This window comes from Chiloscyllium plagiosum, chromosome 51 (assembly GCF_004010195.1).
Source record: "Chiloscyllium plagiosum isolate BGI_BamShark_2017 chromosome 51, ASM401019v2, whole genome shotgun sequence".
NCBI lineage: Eukaryota > Metazoa > Chordata > Chondrichthyes > Orectolobiformes > Hemiscylliidae > Chiloscyllium > Chiloscyllium plagiosum.
The window spans coordinates 367,574-382,342 of record NC_057760.1 but is presented as its reverse complement, the minus strand read 5'-3'; the positions used below and the strand labels follow the sequence as shown (position 1 = coordinate 382,342).

The 14,769-nt window shown below is 50.0% G+C and overlaps 1 long non-coding RNA gene across 1 annotated transcript in view; it reads left to right on the top strand.

Moving 5' to 3' along the window:
* Positions 1 to 14,769, top strand: part of LOC122544697 — a 22,077-nt gene that overhangs the window by 1,669 nt on the left and 5,639 nt on the right. The window contains exon 2 of the long non-coding RNA XR_006310448.1: positions 9,681 to 9,692. This is a non-coding gene — a long non-coding RNA (uncharacterized LOC122544697). The remainder of the gene's footprint in view (positions 1 to 9,680; positions 9,693 to 14,769) is intronic.

Below are 14,769 nucleotides of genomic sequence, written 5' to 3'. Positions count from 1 at the left end.
CCCATTCTCCCCCCACTCCCCGTGGGAGCGAGTCCCCCATTCTCCCCCCACTCCCCGTGGGAGCAAGTCCCCCATTCTCCCCCCACTCCCTGTGGGAGTAAGTCCCCCATTCACCTCCCACTCCCTGTGGGAGCGAATCCCCCATTCTCTCCGTCACTCCCCTCGGGAACGAATACCCCATTCTCCCTCCACTGTCGGATGGTCAGCGCTGAGGGAGCGCCACACTGTTGGAGGGTCAGTACTGAGGGAGTGGGCATTGTCAGAGGGTCAGTGCTGAGGGAGTGGGCACTGGCAGTGGATCAGTACTTAGGGATTGGGCACTATCAAAGGGTCAGTGCATAGGGAGTGGGCAATGTCATAGGGTTGGCGCTGAGGGAGAGGGCACTGTAGGAGGGTCAGTGCTGAGGGAGCGCCATACCTTCAACGGGTCAGAATTGAGATAGCGCCATATTGAGGGGACACTGCATTGTCAAAGGGTCATTGCTGAGGGCCCACTGCATTATGGAAGTGTCAGTGCTGAGGGAGCAGGCGCTGTCAGAGGGTCAGCAGCAAGGGAGTGGGCACTGTTGGAAGGTCAATGCTGAGGGAGCAGGAGTGTGGGAGGGATAGCACTGAGGGAGTGGGCACTCGGGAGGGTCACTGCTGAGTGAGTGTGCACTGTGGGAGCGGGCGCTGTGGGAGGGTAAGTGCTGAGGGAGTGACCGCTCTTGGAGAGTCGCGCTGAGGAAGAGGGCACTGTGGGAGGGTCAGTGCTGAGGGAGTGGGTGCTGTCGGAGGGTCAGCACTGAGGGAGCGGGCACTGCCAAATGGTCAGCGCTGAGGCAGCGGGCACTGTCGGAAGGTCAGCGCTGAGGGAGTGGGCGCTGTCAGATGGTCAGCACTGAGGCAGCGGGCACTGTCGGATGGTCAGTGCTGAGGGAGTGGGCGCCGTCAGATGGTCAGTGCTGAGGGAGCGGGCACTGTCGGATGGTCAGCGCTGAGGGAGTGGGCGCTGTCGGATGGTTAGCGCTGAAGTAGTGGACACTGTCGGATGGTCAGCGCTGAGGCAGCGGGCACTGTCGGATGGTCAGCGCTGAGGCACTAGGCACTGTCAGAGGGTCAGTGCTGAGGCAACGGGCACTGTCGGATGGTCAGCGCTGAGGCAGCGGGCACTGTCGAAGGGTCAGTGCTGAGGGAGCGGGCACTGTCGGATGGTCAGCGCTGAGGCAGTAGGCACTGTCAGAGGGTCAGTGCTGAGGCAACGGGCACTGTCGGATGGTCAGTGCTGAGGCAACGGGCACTGTCGAAGGGTCAGTGCTGAGGGAGCGGGCACTGTCAGAGCATCAGTGCTGAGGGAGCGGGCACTGTCAGAGCATCAGTGCTGAGGGAGCGGGCACTGTCAGAAGGTCAATGCTGAGGGAGCGGGCACTGTCAGAGCATCAGTGCTGAGGGAGCGGGCACTGTCAGAGGGTCAATGCTGAGGGAGCGGGCACTGTCAGAGCATCAGTGCTGAGGGAGTGGATGCTGTTAGAGTGACAGCACTGAGGGAGCGGGTGCTGTCGGAGGGTTAGCGCTGAGGGAGCGGGCAGTGTCGAGATAGAATTGAGCCCGTGGAGGAACATAATGGAGCAAGAGATTAAAATCAACCCAGTCGTTCAGAGGGACAGCACTGAGGGAGCGGGTGCTGTCGGAGGGTTAGCGCTGAGGGAGCGGGCAGTGGAGGAACATAATGGAGCAAGAGATTAAAATCAACCCAGTCGTTCAGAGGTGAAGTTAGGAGCACTTGCACATGAAAGGGGGTGTGGATCTGTGCAACATTATTCCACACAAACCAGCTGTCGTGATGGCAGAATTGTCAAAATATCAAAATCGAATCCGATTAGACATTTGATCAGGAAGTGGTCTGAAACCACAGCAGTTGGATAGAGTTAAGGAAAAGGGGCGATGTTCTCATTGAGTCATAATCCCGAACTAAATACCTCCTACTTGCCTGCTCCTGGCCCATATCCCTCTGAACCTTTCCAGCCCCCCCCCCCCCACTTAACCAAATGTCTATTAAATGGACCTCCATGCTCAGGTGCATCCATCGTAACCACCCTCTGTGTAAAAAATGTTGCCCCTCACCTCTTTTTAAAATCCCTCTCCTCTCACCTTAAAAATGTGCCGTCTCGTCTTGAAATCCCCCAGTCGAGGGAAAAGGCGCGTGCCATTTACCTTATCCACACCCCTCATGATCTTATAAATCAATATCAGGTCACCTCTCAACTCCCTACGCTCCAGTGAAAAAAAAGTCCCAACCTCTCGTGATAACTCAAACCTTGGACTGTCTCAAAGGGATCAGAGGACCTCTTCCCCCATCCCCTTCCTGATATGATGCCCGTTTTCTGGCCGTTTTATTTCTTTAGCCAGCACCTGGGTGGACAGCCAGTGGGTCCTTCGCCAGCGCCAACCATGTGGAGAGTGGCCACGCACTGGGATACCGCCCCTCGCCTCAGCTGACCACACACCCTCTCACTTGGAGCTGTATTGTCACTGTCACCGGGAGGGAGTCCTATCGGAGCTCCTAGCCCTGGTGGGCCCCCTGCCGTACAGTAGGTCAACAAATGCCAGCAAAGCCCCACGCCTGGAGGAGGTGGAGGAAACAACAAAAACGGAGTCCCTCGAGCTTTCAACAAGAGGTGTACAGCAGAAAAACAGAGCCTTCTGTCCAATAGCAACCAAATGTCCGAAATTCGTGTAGTCCCATTTGCTAGCATTCGGCCCATATCCCTCTAAATCCCTTCCTATTCACGTCCCCATCCAGATGCCTTTTAAATGTTGTCATTGTACCAGCCTCCACCACTTCCTCTGGCAGCTCATTCCACACACGCACCACCCTGTGAGTGAAAAGATTCCCCCTCAGGTCCTTTTTAAATATTTCCCCTCTCACCCTAACCCTATGCCTTCTTAATTTTGGACTCTCCTACCCTGGGAAAAAATACCTTAGTTATTCATCCCATCCATGCCCTTTATGATTTTATAAACCTCGATAAGGTCACTCCTCAGCCTCTGATGCTCCAGGGAAAACAGCCCCAGCCTATTCAACCTCTCCCTATAGCTTCAACCCTCTAACCCTATATCCGTGTAAATCTTTTCTGAACTCTTTCACATTTAACAACATCTTTCTTCTTCACAGGGAGAGCAGAATTAGATTAGATTCCCCACAGTGTGGAAACAGGCCCTTCGGCCCAACAAGTCCACACTGACCCTCTGAACAGTAACCCACCCAGACCTCTGACTAACACCCCTAACACTACGGGCAATTTAGAGTGGCCAATTCACCTGACCTGGAGGTCTTTGGATTGTGGGAGGAAACCAGAGCACCTGGAGGAAACCCCCGCAGACACGGGGAGAGTGTGCAAACTCCACACAGACAGTCGCCTAAGGCTGGAATCGAACCTGGGTCCCTGGCGCTGTGAGGCAGCAGCGCTGTGAGCCACCATGCTGCCCTGCAACACAGTATTCCAAAAGTGGCCTAACCAATGTCCTCTACAGCCACAACATGACCTCCCAACTGCTATACTCAATGCACTGACCAATACAGGCAAGCATACCAAATGCCATCTTCACTATCCTGTCTACCTGCGACTCCACTTTCATGGAACTAGGAACTTGTCCTGTTTGTTCAGCAACACCCCCCACTGTAGAAGTGATTTGCCTTTCCAAAATGCATGTTTATCTAAATTAAACTGCATCTGCCACTCCTCAGCCCATCTGATCAAGGTCCCATTGTACGCTGAGATAACCTTCTTCAGTGTCCACTAGCGCACCAAATATTGTCATTACGGCCATCTGCAAACTCACTAACTATTCTTCCTACGTTCACATCCAAATCATTGAGACAAAGTGTGCTTCTCGAAGCAGTGGACGAGAATACTTTAACCCAGTTTAGCACTGGGAGGCTTTGACAATGTGTTAAGGTGGCTCTATTCCTGTCAAGTGATCTCAGGCAGTCAAAAATAAAGGTCAAGCAGGAAACTGGCCCACAGCTGTCACAACACATTGACGCCCGCAAACACAAATAGATTGTGTCGATGTTCCCCCAAGGCCATAATCTTTATTTTCTGCTGTCAACTGCCTGCAGTATACCTCGCCCTCAGAAATGTTCAGAAGCACCTTGGCCCTTTGACCCTGGAAGCCATCTTGGCAGGGAGTCTCTCCCGCCATTTTTGATTTGAGCTACAGGGAGAGGCTGACTAGGCCGGGGCTGTTTTCCCCTATAGCGTCGGAGGCTGAGGAGTGACCTTATAGAGGTTTATAAAATCATGAGGCAAATGGATAGGGCGAATAGACAAAGTCTCTTCCCTGGGGTGAGGGAGTCCAGAACTAGAGGGGCATAGGTTTAGGGTAGAGGGGAGAGATATAAAAGAGAACTAAGGGGCAACTTTTTCACTCAGAGGGTAGTGTGTGTATGGAATGGGCTGCCAGAGGATGTGGTGGAGGCTGGTACCATTGTAACATTTAAAAGGCATCTGGATGGGTGTATGAATAGGAAGGGTTTAGAGGGATATGGGCCGCGTGCTGGCAGGTGGGACTAGATGGGTTGGGATATCTGGTCGGCATGGACGGGTTGGACCGAAGGGTCTGTTTCCGTGCTCTACATCTCTGACTCCATGACTCCACGAAGTCTTGCTTAAGACAGCAAGTGGAGCGCAACATGGGCAGCTTTGGTCTCCTTATGTCAAGGAAGGTATTATTACCAGAGAGGAAGTTTCCCTTTAAAATTCACTCCTGGGGATGTGGACCCTGCACTTATTGCCCGTCCCTAGTTGCTCCTGTCAGAGGTTGATCTCCATTCTTGAACAGCTGCAGCCCATGTGTTATATGTTAAGGGGAGGGAGTTCCAGGATTTTGACCCAGTCCCTGATCCCTTGTTGTCCTTGTCCTGGGAGTGTTTGATGAGGGGCACAGTGTAGAGGGAGCTGAAGAAGGGTCTGTGCCCGAAACGTCGAATCTCCTGTTCCCTGGATGCTGCCTGACCTGCTGTGCTGTTCCAGCAATAAAGTTTCAACTTTGATCTCCAGCATCTGCAGACCTCACTTTCTCCCCGTAGAGGGAGCTGTGTCTAATCCCATGCTGACGCCATCCGGGGAGTATATGATGCAGGGACCATGTAGAGAAAGCTTTACGCCACATCCAATCCCGTGCTGCCCCTGTCCTGGGGTGGGGGGACAGTGTAGAGAGAACTTTAGTCTGTATCTAACCCCATGCGGTCCCTGTCCTGGGGTAGGAGGACAGTGTAGAGGGAGCTTTACTCTGTATCGAACCCCGTGCTGTCCTTGTTATGGTGTAGGGGGACAGTGTAGAGGGAGCTTTACTCTGTATCTAACCTCATGCTGTCCCTGTCCTGGGTGTGATTGATGGGGGAACCATGTAGCAGGAGCTTTTCTCTATTGAACCCCATGCTATTCCTGAGCTGGGAGTGTTCGATGGGGGGGACAGGGTAGAGAGAGCAAAGCTCTGTATCTAACCCCGTGCTGTCCATGTCCTTGGATGGGGGGACAGTGTAGAGGGAGCTTTACTCTGTATCTAACCCCGTGCTGTCCCTGTCCTGGGATGGGGCGGTCAGTGTAGAGGGAGCTTTACTCTGTATCTAACCCCGTGCTGTCCCTGTCCTGGGATGGGGGGAAAGTGTAGAGGGAGCTTTATTCTGTATCTAACCCCGTGGCCTCCCTGTTCTGTGTTGGGGGGACAGTGTAGAGGGAGCTTTACTCTGTATCTAACCCCATGGCCTCCCTGTCATGGGATGGGAAGACAGGTGGGGAGGGGTGGGAACAGTGTAGAGGTAGCCATACTCTGTATCTAACCCCGTGCTGTCCCTGTCCCTGGGATGGGGTGGGACAGTGTAGAGGAAGCTTTACTCTATATCTAACTCCGTAGAGGGAGCTTTACTGTGTATCTAACCCTGTGCTGTCCCTGTCCTGGGAGTGTGTGATGGGGGGACTGTGTAGAGGGAGCTTTACTGTGTATCAAACCCCGTGCTGTCCCTGTCCTGGGATGGGGGGACAGTGTAGAGGCAGCTTTACTGTGTATCTGACTCCGTGGCTGGGGGTTGGGGGCAGGGGAACAGTGTAGTGGAGGCTTGACTCTGTATCGAACCCCGCGCTGTCCCTGAGCTGGGAATGCTCCTCGCCCAATACAGCCCAGGCATCACAGAAGAAAAGGCTGGAATGTTGCGGGGGAGGGCTAGGGGAGGGAAACAATGAGGAGCTGACACAATTGTCTAAATAAAGGAATCATAAATCTGCCGCTCATTGTCCAGTTTCAGTTTTCTGGCAAGCTGGAGGTTCACCAATGATAAGGTCACGCATTTCTGAGGATTAGAACAACAGATTACAGCAGACAAAAGGAACAGGCTATTTACGGGGCCCACAGTTCCATAAAAGGCTGTCTCAGTGGCTGTGTCCTCCTCCCCCTCCCCACAGACTGGCGACGGTGACTGAATGACAGGCCAACGGGCTTAGGAACAGGTGGGTGGCAGCGGGCATGGGGTGCCTTGTTTTCACATAGAGAGAGAGAGAGACAGAGAGACAGCACAGTGACGAAGCGAGGCTGGAAGAGAGGTCAGGAATAGAAAGGGAAACAGAAATCGCCCGACAGCTCTGTGGAGAGTTAACGTTTCGGGAATAGACAGACGCCGGGAGAACCGTGTTGGAGACTGAGAGGGAGCAGGGGAGGGGCAAGCAGTCAATTCATGGAGCCGTACTGCACGGAAAGAGACCCTTCGGCCCAACCCGTCCGTACTGACCTGATATCCTACATTAATCCAGCCCCATTCGCCAGCACTTGGCCCATATCCTTCCAAACCCTTCTCATCCATGTCCCCATCCAGATGCATTTTAAATGTTGTCATTGTACTGCTGTCACTAACGTTTGTGGGCAGCATGGCAGCCCAGTGGTTAGCACCACTGCCTCACAGCACCAGGGAACCCGGGTACGATTCCCCCCTCGGGCGACTGTCTGTGTGGAGTTGGCACGTTCTCCCCATGTCTGCGTGGGTTTCCTCCAGGTACTCTGGTTTCCTCCCACAGTCCAAAGATGTGCAGGTTAGGGTGGATTGGCCATGGGAAATTGTCCCATAGTGCCCAGGGATGTGCAGGTTAGGGTGGATTGGCCATGCTAAATTGTCCCATGGTATCCAGGGATGAGCAGGTTAGGGTGGATTGGCCACGCTAAATTGTCCCATGGTATCCAGGGATGTGCAGGTTAGGGTGGATTGGCCATGCTAAATTGTCCCATTGTGTCCAGGGATGTGCAGGTTAGGGTGGATTGGCCATGCTAAATTGTCCCATAGTGTCCAGGGATGTGCAGGTTAGGGTGGATTGGCCATGCTAAATTGTCGAGGAGAAAGTGAGTACTGCAGATGCTGGGGATCAGAGCTGAAAATGTGTTGCTGGAAAAGCGCAGCAGGTCAGGCAGGATCCAAGGAGCAGATGATTCCTGAAGAAGGGCTCATGCCCGAAACATCGATTCTCCTGCTCCTTGGATGCTGCCTGACCTGCTGCGCTTTTCCAGCAACACATTTTCAGCTCATGCTAAATTGTCCCATATTATCCAGGGATGTGCAGGTTAGGGTGGATTGACCATGCTAAATTGCCTGTAGTGTTCAGGGATGTACAGGTTAGGGTGGATTGGCCATGCTAAATTGCCTGTAGTGTTCAGGGATGTGCGGGTTAGGATGGATTGGCCATGCTAAATTGCCTGTAGTGTTCAGGGATGTGCAGGTTAGGTGCATTAGTCATGGATATAGGATAATAGGGGAGGGGAATGAGATAATAGGGGCGGGGAAATGAGTCTGGGTGGGTTACTTTTCGGAGAGTCGGTGTGGATCTGTTGAGCCGAAGGGCCTGCTTGGATTCTATGGATTCTAATTTTCCCTGCCTCCACCTCTGGCAGCTCATTCCTTACACGCACCTCATTCCTTACACGCACCACCCTTTGGTCCCTATCTAGTCTCATCTTAAGCCAATACCTTCTAGTTTTGGACTTCCTTCCCCTGGAGAAAAAGACCTTGTCTATTTATCCTATCCACGCCCCTCATCCAAACCTCTATAAGGTCACCCCTCAGCCTCTGACTCTCCAGGGAAAACAGCCCCAGCCTGTTCAGCCTCTCCCTACAGCTCAAACCCTCCAATCCTGGCAACATCCTTGTAAATCTTTTCTGAATCCTTTCAAGTTTCACAACATCCTTCCAAAAGGAAGGACACCAGAATTGAATGCCGTATTCCAAAAGTGGCCTCACCAATATTCTGCAACATGACCTCCCAACTCCTATACTCAATGCACTGACCAATAAAGGAAAGCATATTAATTGCCTTCTTCGCTACCCTTATTACTTGCCACAACACTTTCAAGAAACTATGAACCTCTCCCAGGTCTCTTTGTTCAGCAACATTCCCCAGGACCTTACCATTAAGTGTCTAAGTCCTGCCCTGATTTGCCTTTCCAAAATGCAGTACCTCACAGTTATCTAAATTAAACTTCATCTGCCACTCCTCAGGCCCACTGGCCCAAGTAATGGGAGTACTAGATAGAGAGTGTACAAAAATGAGGCAAAAAGAGATAGAGAGCATCTTAAGAGAACAACACTGTCCCCATCAGGCACTCCCAGGACAGGAACACAGAGCAAAGCCCCCTCAACTGTTTCAAAACAGTAAATAAAAGATGCCTCAACTTTGTTAAACTCTGTCCCCATCAGTCTCCTTATGCCAGGGAGCGCAGGGGGCCAAAAATAAGAATAAACTCAAGCAAAATCAAATAAATAAATGAACAAATTAATCCCCTCTGCTCCGTCCCCGTAGAGCATAGAACAGTACGGGGCAGAACAGGCCCTTCGGCCCTTAATGTTGCGCCGATCTGTGAACTATTCTCAGCTCGTCCCCCTACACTATCCCAAAATCATCCAAGGATTATTTAAATCTCCCTAATGTGGCTGAGTTGACTACATTGGCAGGTAGGGCATTCCACGCTCTTACCACTCTCTGAGTAAACAACCTGCCTCTGACATCTGTCTTAAATCTATTACCCCTCAATTTGCAGTTATGCCCCCTCGTACAAGCTGGCGTCATCATCCTAGGAAAAAAGACTTTCACTGTCTACCCTATCTAATCCCCTGATCATCTCGCATTGAACACTCCCAGGACAGACACTCCCCAAACCACCACCACGCCTCCCCCCCCCCCCTAACTGAGCTGAGTTTTTCGCTCGACGCTATTTCTGCAATTTCTCTTCCTTTCCCTTCCCTTCCCACTTTTCCTGAAATCTCCTGTTGAATCTTGCTACCCCCTCTCTCCCAGGTCACAGCACTGTGTCCAAAGAAAACCGAATTCCCGTCTGCGCTCAGGGACATTCACGGAATATTCTAAAACCTGGTCACAGGAACACCTCCCGGTATAAACTCCTGCTCATGTCACAGCTACAGGAAAACATCATAGTTAGCAAGTACAGAGCGTAGCTGTCATTGTCATCTGTTTTTGATATCACTTCCTTGCAAGAACGCTTCCAGCTTTTCGAGACGTCTACATTAAACGTTTTGCAAATCAGTTTCAGGTACAAAGGCAAGGCAGCCAGTGCAATTGTTCAGCTGTCATTAAATCATCGTGTTTATTGGCATGTCTCCCGTCTGCATCAATATCCTGCAACCACCAAGAGCAGTATAACAGACAACATCTTCAGTCACTAACGTTCAGTGGTAAGTAACATGACCTTATAAGCTACGTGTAGAAGTCACCTATAGGGCTATTGCTGTAAAAGGACACATATAGAGATAAAGTGGATAGTCATTGTACTTTTGAACATATAGAAGTCAGCTAAGCGGCACGGTTAGCACCGCTGTCTCACGGCGCCAGGGACCCGGGTTCGATTCCAGCCTCGGGCGACTATCTGTGTGGAGTTTGCACATTCTCCCCGTGTCTGTGTGGGTTTCCTCCCACAACCCAAAGATGTGCAGGTTAGGGTGGATTGGCCGTGCTAAATTGCTCATAGCGTTCAAGTTGGGTGCATTAGTCAGGGGGTAAATGTAGTGTGGTAGGGGGGGAATGGGTCTGGGTGGGTTACTCTTCGGAGGGTTGGTGTGGACTGGTTGGGCCGAAGGACCTATTTTTGCACTGTAGGGATTCTAGGATTCTATTCTAGAGAGTAATTGTGTACATTTGAACACTTAACAGTTAACTAGAGTATAAATTTGTACATATAGAAGTCAGCTGGAGGGTAATTGCTGTAAATGTATAGGTAGATATTAACTAGAGAATAATTGTGCACATTTGCAAATGGAGAGGTCAGCTGGGGCATAATTATTGTAAATTTGCATGTGTCAAGCTAATGTAGAACATAATTGCTGTAAATTTGCCCATATAGAGGTCAGCTAGAGGGTAATTGTTGTAAATTTACTTATGTAGAGGTCAGCTAGAGGGTAATTGCTGTAAATTTGCATATGTAGAAGTCGACAAGAGGGTAATTGCTGTAAATTTGCATATGCAGAGGTCAGCTAGAGGGTATTTGCTGTAAATTTGCATATGTAGAGGTCAGCGAGAGGGAAATTGCTGTAAATTTCCACATGTAGAGGTCATCCAGAGAGTAATCATGTACATTTGAACATGCAGAGTTCGACTGGAATGTAATTGCAACACATTTGCACATATACAGGTCAGCTAGAGAATAATTGCTGTAAATGGACGTGTAGGGGTCAGCTAGAGAGTAATTGTGTACATTTGAACACGTGAAGGTCATTTAGAGCATAAGTGTTGTAAACTTGCACATAAAGTGGTCAGCTGGAAGATAATTGCTGTAAATTTGAACATTTCAATGACAGCTAGAGGGTAATGGCTGTAAATGAATAAAGCCGGAGGCCACTCAAATGCTGTTAAGCATGAATTACAGTCAGTTAGATAGCAGTTGTTTCTCTAAGAGCAACTGTACAAGACAAATATATTGTTTCCTCTTTGTATTTGTTTTGAACATTGTTTTACATCTTGTGACAAAGGCGTAATCTGTCAAACACATTTGCAATCATAAATAAATTTAAATACTTTGACAACGCCGTGCTCTTAAGAGATTATTTTGTCCTTTTTTAAGTAAGAGGGGTCTTAAGATAGAGGTACAGAGCTGTCTGCTTAAAATAAAAGCCAGTAAACAGCTTGTGAGACCTGAGTTTTTTTTAAACGTTGGAACAATAGAAGCAGCCTGGCCGGGTGTGGCCAGTTTATTTTTTAGTCTTTAGACTTAGCTTTAAGCAGTTGCCGTTGGAGTCTCAAGAAGCCGCCGAGCTGAAAAGCTATATTTTTCATTCTCTTGGTTATTGCTAGATGCTGGAGTTTCTCTTTACAACTGGATTCCCTGAATTTTTCTGAATTTGTCCTTTTTGCTAAGGGGTGACACTACAGTTATGGAACAGTTAACGAGTAATAGTTCCTGTATCGACTATTCTGTTAAGTTTTCCAATAGAGTTAAGTTATTCTGAGTTATTCTTTGTTGTATTTTAACTATACATCAACTACCTCAAAATCATGAGGTGCATGGATAGGATAAACAGACAAGGCCTTTTCCCTGGGGTGGGGAAGTCCAGAACTGGAGGGCATATGTTTAGGGGGAGAGGGGAAAGATATAAAACGGACCTAAGGGGCAACTTTTTCACACAGAGGGTATGGAATGAGCTGCCAGAGGGCTTATACCTGAAATGTTGACTCTCCTGCTCCTCGGATGCTACCTGACCTGCTGTGCTTTTCCAGCACCCCACTCTCGACTCTGATCTCCAATATCTGCAGTCCTCCCTTTCTCCTCCTTTGAGTTAAACAGTACAGAAGAGGGCACTTGATGTACGAGCCTGTCTCTCAATACTTCCCAACACTTGGCCTGTAGCCATTTAAAAGGCATCTGGATGGGGTTTAGAGGGAGATGGGTCCAGATGCTGGCAAATGGGACTAGATTAGGTTGGGATATCTGGTCAGCATGGACGGGTTGGGCCGAAGGGCCTGTTTCCCCGCTGTACATCTCTGACTCTAACTGGGACTAGATTAGGTTGGGATATCTGGTCAGCATGGACGAGTTGGGCCGAAGGGCCTGTTTCCGTGCTGTACATCTGTGTGACTCTATAGTGTTTAAATAAGTGGTGCTTTGCTAAATGTCGAATATTTTGGCCAATCGTATTGCATGCGGAACACAGCACCTTACGTTTGCCTTCAAAATAAGAAAAATTCAGGCTCTGGGGTACCTTCTTGAAGTATTTTCGGAGAGGGTTTGTGGTGTGGTCGGCAACAACACGGCTTTGCAGTAGGTGATGGGTTGAGTGAGCCAGACGCCGGAGGAATATGTCTGATATATAGTTGCTTGTTCAAAGTAACAACCCAATATCAAACATATCAAGCAGAGTCAAGCGGAGCAAGTGAGGACTTCGACTGGCGCGAGGTGTGGAGGAGGAAGAATCGGTCGGTCTTTTGTCTCGTCGAGCCCAAATCCACGACCCTCAACGGCAGGACCATGGGAGTTCAGAGTTCGGCACATCCTGGGAGAGGAGGCTAGAGAACACGGTTAGCTCGAATCGACCCCCCCCCCAGCACTGACGTCAGTGAGTGGAATTCACTCTGACCTTACCTCCTGTTCAATGCCCAAAATATTCCCCTTTTGAGTTATACAGAGTCGAGAGTGTGGCGCTGGAAAAGCACGGCAGGTCAGGCAGCAGCCGAGGAGCAGGAGAGTCGACATTTCGGGCATTGAAGGGCGGGCGAAGGGCTTATACCTGAAACGCCGACGCGCCTGCTCCTCGGATGCTGCCTGACCTGCCGTGCTTTTTCAGCGCCGCCCTCTCGACTCTTGACCTCCAGCATCTGCAGTCCTCACTTTCTCCTCCTTTGAGTTAAACAGCACAGAAGGGAGGGTGCTGTTTGACGTACGAGCCTGTCTCTCAACACTTGGCCCGTAGCCTTGAATGTTGTAACATTTCAGGTGCTGGCTTTGTAAAGGTTCTGTTGAGGTTTCCCAGGCAGGGCCTTCCAGATCCTGTTGGGATGCAGAGAAAGTTTTCCTCAAATCGCTTTGAAACCTTCCACCTTAAAAATCACACCCGCTCGCTATAGACCCTTCAACTCAGTCTGCTTTCTATCCACTCTGTAGCGCCTCTTATACACCTCCCTCAGGTCCCCTCACCCCTCGGCCTTCTCCAACCTCAGCCCTATCTCGCGACAAAAATATTCTGAGGAAGGGTCGCTCGTGCCGAAAGGTTAACTCCTGATTTCTCTCTGCGGACCTGCTGAGCATTTCCAGCGATTGCTGTTTCAGTTTCTGAATTCAGTTTTGACTCAGTTTCCTTCAGACACAAACGTCGCGACTGCTCACATTCTGGCACAGCGACAGGCCATTCGGCCCATTCCGATTCTAGCCACAGAGCGACCCAAATGAGGGCCCCCTCTGCCATTGCTTCACTGTTTTCCCATCAGGCCGCAGGTGAACTGTGCTTTAATGGGTCTGACCCAGATCGAGACTGCTCCCCAGAACACCGCACCTCCCTGCATGTCAGCGCAGCGGTGACAGTTACAGAGATGATCCCACCATAAGTCCCAGATTGAACGCTTTGTCCCAGTTGTGATGTTAAAAGCCCTGGAAATCCACCCCCCTTTGTCTTGCCCTATTTAATTCCACACGCTGGCTCCCCAATCTCTCTCCCAATCCCATCACCTCCGTGAATGCAAACTGTAAACCCAACCAATCACAGAGTCATCCAGCACGGAAACAGACCCTTCGGCCCAACCAGTCCATTTCCAGAACTAGAAGGGCATAGGTTTAGGGTGAGAGGGGAAAGATATAAAAGAGACCTAAGGGGCAACGTTTTCACACAGAGGGTGATATGTGTATAGAATGAGCTGCCAGAGGAAGTGGTGGAGGCTGGTACAATTGCAACATTTAAGAGGCATTTGGATACGTATATGAATAGGAAGGGTTTGGAGGGATATGGGCCGGGTGCTGGCAGGTGGGACTAGATTGGGTTGGGATATCTGGTCGGCATGGACGGGTTGGACCGAAGGGTCTGTTTCCATGCTGTACATCTTTATGACTCTATGTCGACCATACTCCCAAACTAAACTAGTCCCACCTGCCCTACTCCTGGTCCATAACCCTCCAAACCTTTCCCATTCATGTACTCATCCAAATATCTTTTAAATGTTGTAACTACCCACATCCACCACTTCCTCAGGAAGTTCATTCCACACACGAACCACCCTCTGTGTAAACAGTTGCCCCTTTTTAAAATCTTTTAAAAAATATGCCCCTTAGTTTTGAACTCCCCCACTCTAGGGAAATGATCATTGCCCCTTCATGATTTTATAAAGCTCAACCTCCTACGCTCCAGTGAAAAAGAATTCCCAGCCTCTCCTTAGAATTCACACCTCCCATTCCCGGCAACATCCTGGTAAAACTCTTCCGAACCCTCTCCAGTTTAATAATCTCCTTCCTGTAACAGGGCGACCAGAACTGGATACAGTCCTCCAGACGAGGCCTCACCAATGTCTTGTACAACCCCAAAATCACGTCGCAACTCCTGTACTCAAAGGTCTGAGCTATGAAGGCAAGCGTGCTAAACCCCCCCTGTGATGCAAATTATGCACCTGAACCCCTCAGTCTCTCTGTTCCATGAAGAGGAAAGGTTTGGAGGGATATGGGCCAGGAGCAGGTAGGTGGGACTAGTTTAGTTTGGGATTATGTCGACATGGACTGGTTGGACTGAAGGGTCTGTTTCTGTATAATTCTACAACTAACCAT